Genomic DNA, 9,660 nt, shown 5'->3' on the forward strand with positions numbered 1-9,660 from the left:
GTACTCATAGGATTAAAAGTTAGTAATAAAATGGTATTATTCTAAGAGTACGTTTGAATACATTTACTACCATACTCCCTTGTGTCAGTGAAGCAGTAATAGTATCAACATTACGAGTTACTGTTTTACCTTAAGATAAAAATAAACCATTACATCACTCAACGCCAGTTCTCGTGGTGGGGTGAGGCGTCCATCATTAACTCTCTGTTGTTGGCTGTTTTGTCATTTTCACTTACAGCAGACACCATTATTATCAGTGTTAGTGTCGCTCCTATGAGGTGTGTGTATGTGTATGTGTGTGTGTGTAAACTCGTCATAGAAATTAACATTAAGTCAGCAAGGTTTACAGGTAATGTATATACAAGTACAGATATACAAACAATGGTAAACAATTCGACCCAGGACAGGTAAACAAAGCCATCAAATGCTCTTCAGTATATACCGTAGTTATTCGGTATATAAAGTGAACATCCCAATTGTTTGTAAACAAGTGAATCTCTCGGGGACACTAACAGAACACGTCGCTGGGCCAGAAGCCTTTCTCTTGGTTAGGTTATATTAGTTCACATAAGGAAACTGAGGGTAGGTGGCACTGAGGTGTGGTGGCACTGAGGTTGGTGGCTCTCAGGTTGGTGGCACTGAGGTTGGTGGCTCTCAGGTTGGTGGCACTCAGGTTGGTGGCTCTCAGGTTGGTGGCACTCAGGTGTAGTTGTATAGGTGTGTAGTTGTGGTATAATGATGTGTTTGTGGTGGTGTGGTTAAGGTAGTACGGTTACGGTGGTGTGGTTGTAGTGGAAGGGTGTGGAAGAGATGATTATTGTGGTATATGGTTGCAGTGGTGTGGATATGGTGGTATACGATTGCAGTGGTGTTGATTGCAATGGTGTGGTTGCAGTGGTATAAGGTTGAGGTGATGCGGTTGCAATGATTTGGTTGCAGTAGTGTGGTTGGAGTGGAAGGGTGTGGACGAGGTGGTTTTAGTTCATGTTGTATTAAGGCCGCAAGAGATTATGGTGGGCAGGCGAGGCACAGCTGTCACTCAACACAGTACCTACACGCAGAAGACCTCCTCCCTCCTACGTTAGTTATATACAATCATACCTAAACAGAATCAGCAATCATGTGTGTAAATAAAACCTATATAAATTATGTCCTTATATGTTGTCAAAGACGCCGGGGGACTCTGGAAAAAATAAGTAACAGTATAATATCAAAATTGAAAATATGTATTGTCAATATTATGGTAATGTAGTAGTAAATGAAAGAAAAACAAACAAAGAAAATGTTTTACCCCGCTATGCCTTACTTGAGTTGCCACTTAGGTATTTTTATAAGGTGTAGTTGGGGGGAGGGGGGATGAGGGTGGCGGGGCAGAGGTAAGGGAGGAGGAGCAGGGTGAGGGTGGTAGTGGTGGTGGTCACGATGGTCGGCGCCGCTCTCCTACACGCTTTATTCGGGTGAGAGCAGCGCGGGGTTGTGGCCAGTCCTGCCATAAACACTGTGCTGGCCGCCCATGTATGGTAGGTAACAGCCACTTTGTAATTTATCGTTTAAGAGGAGTTAGGTAAGACCTCCACGGCGGCGGTACTACCCACAGCAGGTTGATGCCGTGTCCTCATGTTTGGCAGGTGTCCGTCTTGGCTATTATCAAAGAATAAACGCTCTAATGGGACTAGTTAATTACACACCTAAAAATATACACACAACACATTAGTACATTTATCACAATGATGAATATTATAAGACATTAAAGATTAGATCCAAAATACATATGTTAGGAACCTGTTAGTTCAAGAAGACTCAGGAAACCTTTATACATGAAGCAAAACCACCTCAAGAGTTTCACGAGGTGGCAGGTGGGCCAATAATGACGCCCAGGATAGGCAGAGAGGTATGCCACAGTGAGTTCAAGCACCAGATCAGAGTGTAGAAAGACGGGAAAAAGAGTCTCAGAGGCGGAGCACAACCGAGGCTCCGTCAAAACTTAAAACTTTCTATTATTTCCCACATCAAGATTAGGGACAACTTGTGGGGTGCCTCTGGGTGGAGACCTGGTGTTGGTAGTTACGAGGACTCAGGCCAGGACAAGGTGTAACTGCATTATTTTTCTCAGTGTTTGCAAATGATGCATGTATACAAGCACTGAAGTAGGCCACCATCCACCACTAGCCACCATCCACACCTCCTGACACACAACTCATCCATACCTCCTGACACCCTACTAATCCACACCTCCTGACACCCTACTCATCCATACCTCCTGACACCCTACTAATCCACACCTCCTGACACCCTACTCATCCATACCTCCTGACACCCTACTAATCCACACCTCCTGACACCCTATTCATCCATACCTACTGACACCCTACTAATCCACACCTCCTGACACACACACTGCCGTTTGATTCAACATTTGATTGAAGCAAAACTGATGCCAATGTTTGAATTAATGGAAGACTGGTGCTATATCGTACTAAAATAACATCAATTTCAGTATCACGTTGATGCAGTCTTAATTATAGGGATACTGTTGATACTTGATTGATGTCAAGGGTGAAGAGGCTGAGATTGATGTTGACTAGTGACAGTATTGATGCCAGGTCGGTACCAGCGTTGATATAATGATAAGCAAAACTATAATTGGTGAAATAAAACTGAAGTCAAATGGAATGCCGGAGTTGATAGTGGATTGAATTTCCTGCCATGAAGGTTGAGGTGTTTGACCCTACCCACCAACCAGCCTCTTGGTCTAAATCACGTCTTGGCGTCTCTCCATTTCTCCATCTCTCAACATTGTTACTAGTTCAATATTTTGTTTTCCATTACCCTCCCCCCCCCAAATAATCTACAATATCTCTCTATATCTCTATACATTACCAATACATGTTACTATTACCAAACTATAATCCTGTAGTGTGTGTTTGTCTGTAGTGTAAACGCCCTCAAGCAAGCGTAGTTGCGTAGTTATCAAGCAGTGAGATGCATTGAATTCAGAAAGTCATTTTTATCACAAGCGTAAAAGAAAAATTGATAAAAAAGTTTCTTCCATAAATTTGTTTGGGATGATTTAAGTTCAGGTACACAATTTCACCTCACCTCACCTCACCTCACCTCCTGTGCTAACATGCTCTCACTTCACTGGATTGCTGAATTGCCTGTCTTTAATTATGAATCCACTAAGTTTAATTAAATATACAAAAACAGGAATATAATAAAAAATAGCAGTAATAATGATACTACTACTACTACTACTACTACTACTACTACTACTACTACTACTACTACTACTACTACTTATTTGATACTTGAGGTTAGGTTTCTTTGGTTAGTTGTAGGGCACACAGGGTAAACACGACACGTCAACACCAGCCTGTCATGTGACTTGTACCTCACGTGACGACCAGGGAGTGAGCTCAGTGTTGGTGTATTAGGATGGCGGCGACTCACACACGGTTTAACGAAGTCGAAAATTGGATGTAATTTATGTCTTTCTCGACACAGAGTGAGGTGCATCCCCGAGTCTCGACCCAGTGGGCGTGTGGCTACCCTCCACCCTAGCCTTTATCGTGGTTTGAGGGACGACGCCCACACACACAGACAGACAGACAAGTTCTTCTACCCAGGTACTAGGAAGATCTTAAGAGCAGTTCATATCACAGTTAACAGAGTATACTAAATATCAAGTACTTTTCACAGTACTCAAACACAGTGTATGTAACCAACTAGTTCTAGGCTATGTAGCAGTATCCAAGTACGAGAGATATGACAGTACCTAAGTTTGAGGCAGTTGACAGTAATGCCTGACACGCTATTGTTGTGCGCTCACGACACGACACAATGTTTTGGTCACAATGTAAAGTATAGTGGACAAGTTGTATCACCAGAGATCTCGGCTGTTACATTGCACGTACTGTAGATGCCAGGACTGATGGGTTAGGTTAGGTTAGGCTAGGTCCTATCCACCCTGTCCCAAACCAGACGTCCTGCATTCCTATCATACACAGTCTCAGCTCACAGTATCTTTCTTAATAGTTATTTATTTATTAATGTATCTACAGAAAGTATTAATCCCAAATGATCGTGACCTAAGTTGTTGAAACACAATAATACATCAGCAACACTCTTCAGGCAACACAATACAAGTAAACGTCTTCGTCTTGGTGTAGATTCTCAACTATTATTATCGTATCTTTTCTCGTATTCAAAGATAACAGACTTAAGGACCAAAAGAGTATCCCAAATTATTATATATTTTGTTTTGATTAATGTCTTCGCTTATATTTATTCTAGTAAAAGAAAGAAACATAAAAATCTTGGATAATCTGGGACTCAAGTGGTAGTCATGGCGGTCACTTCTACATAACGGTGATTAGCCCTTGAGGGTAGGAGGATGGGGTAGCTGAATACAGACAGGCAGACCTCATACCCCGACACTTGAGAAGACCGGCGGCCATGTTGGCTGGCTTTTACTTTACTCTACCAAACTTTAATGAATAATAAAAAAAGCATTAATAAACGATAACACATCAACACATTAGGGAAATACTTGGACAATTTACCAGGTAACACACGTATCCAGGGACCGGCCATGTTAGTTGGCTTCCTGGCCGTGGCGGGGGAGAGACTCACCAGTTTTATCGGAATATCAGACAAAAACTCAGATAAACACTTAAAAAAAACATTTACGAGACAGAACATTGGTAGCGGCGTGAGGTGTGAGCTAGGTGGTCGCCAAACAGCTTGAACAAGTTGGCTGTGTTACTGAGGAGTTTCCCCAGCTTAAGGCACTACAGCTGTATTGGTCATAAGGTTATCTTGGTTTTGTTGGCCTATCATTGGTCGAACTGACTTACTGTTTACCACTGATTGTATACCTGCACTGTCTATGTAAATTTGTTGTATACCTGCATTGATTATATACACGAGGAATTAATGTAAATTTATATAACGATTTTAATTATCTATCTATCTATATATCTATGACGCGTCTACCGTTCCAGTATCTAGCTGCGTACAATGGGCGAGGCTGTGTTGCGTAAATGGGGTCGCTTCCTCTACTTGTTTTAGGAAAATTTTGGTTTTCGCTTAACTGACTCTTATTTAGGTACTATAGATTAAATTATTTTACGATAAAGGAACAAACTGCATTGTCTAATACCTCACTGGAATAAAAGCTGTGACTTCCTTACCTCATGATGTCACCCCCACACACACTGATAACTTTCTTTGGGTACAAGTTGACACTTTCCCTGGATTGGACACTTTCCTAGGCGCTTCAAGCATATTAAATGATGCTGTGGGTAGCATACATCTTCCTCTTGAACATTTGTGTCACCATTTACACCTAAACACGTTGTCCTGATGTCATGAACTCAGTGCTTGAGTACCTGGGTGTGTTAGTATCTGCCGCCACCACCAGGGAGCGTGGCTGGATGTGGAAAAGTACTGTACTCTGTGAACTTCATTGTTTATATCTTAACTCTACCAAGATGTGATTAGATTTTAACTAAATTTACTACAATATAACAACTATCCCGAAGAAGGTAACCAATTGTGCATTTATAAAGACTTTTCTTCTTAAATACCGGGATGACTTCACCTACAGGATATCATGTTATTGACCATACGGCGTGATAGGTGTTGTAAAGGTGAGAGTACTGTACAGTTGAGTGAACGTTTGGCTACGGTAGAGAGACGTGAAAAGAGGAGGGAGGGCGTGGTCAGTTCCTCACCTCTCGCAGTTACCTCCTGTGGTCGACTAACAGGTGAAAGTCGCCATGAAATGTTGTCTTAGTGTCTTGTGATGCTTGGTGAAGGTTAGGTTAGGTTAGGCGAGACTTACACCAAATATAATGACTTTTACAGGAGAGAGAGAGAGAGAGAGAGAGAGAGAGAGAGAGAGAGAGAGAGAGAGAGAGAGAGAGAGAGTGCGTCAGGTTCTCCAGGACACGCCCTTACCCTGTCCTACATGTTACAAAGGTGAACCCAGCCAGTGTTCGCTATCGCTCTATATACCTCTCTTCTTTCAGCTCTCTATTTATTATACCAAGTTATCTCATGTATTCTTCTATGTTGTTTTATGTATACTAATAGTTTATATACGTAAAACAACTCTATGCATGTATAAACTGTATAACTCAACTAGGGTTAATGATGAAGGAATGTCAACAGAGTCATAAGCTCTCCCAGATGCCTTGATAGGTCAGTGGAGGATGCATGGTGGTGTATCTCCTCACGACGGTCACTGTGGAAGTATTTATACAGTGTGGAGAGAGTTATGAGGCGCTTCTGTGGACTATCTGGTAAAGGTCACGAGTTTCTGTTATTTTGATGTGTTTTTTTTTGTTCTAATGTGTTGGTATTTATCCTAACTGAAACGAGAGCTACAGGCTTCTTGTTATCACCTGTAGTCTTATCTTTCACCTTGGTTCTGTTATCGTAAAAACATTATATACAAGAAGGAGGGAGGGGAGAGGTAGAAGGAGGGAGGGGAGAGGTAGAAGGAGGGAGGGGAGAGGTAGAAGGAGGGAGGGGAGAGGTAGAAGGAGGGAGAGGGTGAAGTGTTTGAATCTCTGATAATAATCCGTCAGTATTATTTTTGATACGGACTTTAAAACAAATCTCCAATACACAGCAAATAACAGGACGCCGTGATGTGTCTCGGAGCAAGAATGGTCATCATGACTACCTCGTTCAGTTGGTGTGACAGTTATACACACGTGACAGCAGATGGCGACACAACACCTCGTCTGCTGGTGCCTGAGGGAGGTTAACTGACTGGGGAGCGCCGAGGGTATACGACAGCTGGCCTCCACCTTCAGGAAAGTGATGACAAAGACGATGTGATCTGATCTTCAGCAGTATAGTGTAAGGGAAGGGGAGGGAAGGGAAGGGGAGGGAAGGGAAGGGAAGGGGAGGGAAGGGAAGGGGAGGGAAGGAAAGGGAAGGCGAAGATTCCAAATTTGGTTTCCAAGTTCAATGCATGTCCCCCCCAAAAAAAAAGTTGTCGTCAGATATAAGACAAAATAAAATCTTAAATAAAAATAAACAATTAGTTAAATATACGAGGTCTAATTGTGTTAACTTCCCGCAACAGTTTATTTGGTGTTAGAGGTGAGTTTTGTATGACACGTTCTTCTCCCCAGAGTAGTAGTAGGAGGAGGAGAGTACAAGGCTAAGGTTGTCTTGGCTACTAAAGTGTGGGAGTGTCAACATGGGGCTACTCTCATGGTGTGTGTACTGTTCCCTCCCACGGTGTCACTCGCTGTTTACTCCCCTCAACACACACTAATGAGGACACAGGTATGATGCAGCGACACTTGTATTGGTTAAGAATCAGAACCTTCAACTACCTGTGACACAGAGCTGATACATATAGTTGTTGACCTTATCTTTGTCTTTAAGCTATATTTTACCTTCCATAAGCTATAATTTGTGTATTGATTATGTATACCTGTGAATTAAGGATGGTTAGTTTGACAGTCTTGATTATGTATACCTGTGCAGTAAGGATGTGTTCGGTGTTGTTGTAGTGATGATGAAAGGCAGCTTCACAGATTGCCGGTAGAGTCTAACCTTGACTGGAGCCCGAGAGACTAGCGACAGGGGCTTCGAGGATCAGGTTAATCTTCCACAACAAATCCTTATCTCATGAGTCCTGCACGCCCGCTGAGAGGCCGCGTAGGATATCGGTTGACTGGTAACTGTGGAGGTCCTCTGATGGTATCCTGATATCTGATAGTTTATGTCAGTTCTCATTTAGATACTGTGCTGAAGTACTCCCACTAAGGAAGTCTAAAACCATTCCCTCATAGACATAACATAAAAAAATATCCGTGACAACTTTGACCTTTCAGAAACTACAGAAAGTATAGCATTCATCCCTACCTCCCTTAAGCCTTTCATTTAACATACAAACTATCAATTACTAAACACAGACACACAGTAGAAGCAACACACAAAATAACAGGCGATTATGTTCACAATACTGAAGCAGAACTTGTGTTGCTCCTCCAGGGGGGGGGGGGTAGAAACAGATGTAGCGGTGTGTTGTAGACTTGAGGAGCTGCAGGTTAGGTGAGAGAGGGCAGACATACACAAGAGGTTTATTGTGGTGATGTCTGAGGAATAAATGAAGAGGGTGAGGAGGATGTTCCCATGTGGTGATGAGACTGTCAAGGTTGAGACAGATTAGATAGATAGATAGATAGATAGATAGATAGATAGATAGATAGAGTATACATATGGTTTACAGTTGTTTCGACCCCCCCACCACTCCCCCCTGCCAGTTCGCCCCTAAATAGGTATAATTATCCATTATCAATAACATCTATGTATTTATCTTTTATGGGAATGAGTATCTACATTTTCACTCATTTTTCATACCTCTCAGAAATTCGGCCTCTCGCTTATAGCGGTTTTAGCTTTTTGGGGGGCGATTTTTCATTTTTTCCCGCATTTTTGGGCGAATTTCTTCCGCTAGTTTTGATTTTTAACCCCACGAGTTTCTAAGACACATAACTTTTACATCCTGGGTCGTCGTGGTGTAAAGGATGATGTTTACAAACCTCAGATTCACTCAGTGTATTCCGCTGTTCTTAAAATACCAAGAACACTCCCAAGCTGAAGGTAGAGTCACAGTTGGCGGCTTTGTATTCTTAGTACCAACTTATTTTGAGCTCGATTACTATTCATTGAGGTGTAGCGGGCGGCGGCTGGGGTACAGGTACAATTGCTGGGTCAAGAGGCGGGACAGGGCTGCACATATCTTCGTCAGGTGGGTGTTGGCTGCCTTAATCATTTGTTTAACTTTTGTAAAATTGGTCAAAGATGATGACGAATTTGGTGAAGGTTTGATTTTCAAGTGATTGGTTTTGTGTTGATCTTGGCGTTAAAGCAGTTAATGGAGCGTCCTCCGCCATGATCACAAGATGTTAGGTTTTCTGGCGCTTATTTCCTTTATCAGCGATGTGATCCACTGTTAATCGTCGTCAAGTCCTCAGTAGGATAGTATGGTGTCACACGGTCACTAGCACCCCCAGTATGGTGTCACACGGTCACTAGCACCCCCAGTATGGTGTCACACGGTCACTAGCACCCCCAGAATGTGTCACACGGTCACTATCACCCCCAGTATGGTGTCACATGGTCACTAGCACCCCCAGTATGGTGTCACACGGTCACTAGCACCCCAGTATGGTGTCACACGGTCACTACTTTTCCCAGTATGGTGTACAAGGTCACTAAGCACCCCCAGTATGGTGTCTGAGTCCACTAGCACCCCCCAGTATGGTGTCACATGGTCACTAACACCCCCAGTATGGTGTCACGTGAGGTCCCTTTCTCCCCTTTAGAATGTCACATGGTCACTAGCACCCCAGTATGGTGTCACATGGTCACTAACACCCCAGTATGGTGTCACGTGGTCACTATCACCCCAGAATGTGTCACATGGTCACTAGCACCCCCAGTATGGTGTCACGTGGTCACTATCACCCACAGAATGTGTCACACGGTCACTAGCACCCAATTAATGTCACACGGTCACTACTTTTAGTATGGTGTCACACGGTCACTACTTTTACCCCCAGTATGGTGTCACACGGTCACTAGCACCCCCAGTATGGTGTCCCGCGGTCATAGCACCCCAGTATACAA

Source organism: Homarus americanus, unplaced genomic scaffold (assembly GCF_018991925.1).
Source record: "Homarus americanus isolate GMGI-L3 unplaced genomic scaffold, GMGI_Hamer_2.0 scaffold8584, whole genome shotgun sequence".
Lineage (NCBI taxonomy): Eukaryota > Metazoa > Arthropoda > Malacostraca > Decapoda > Nephropidae > Homarus > Homarus americanus.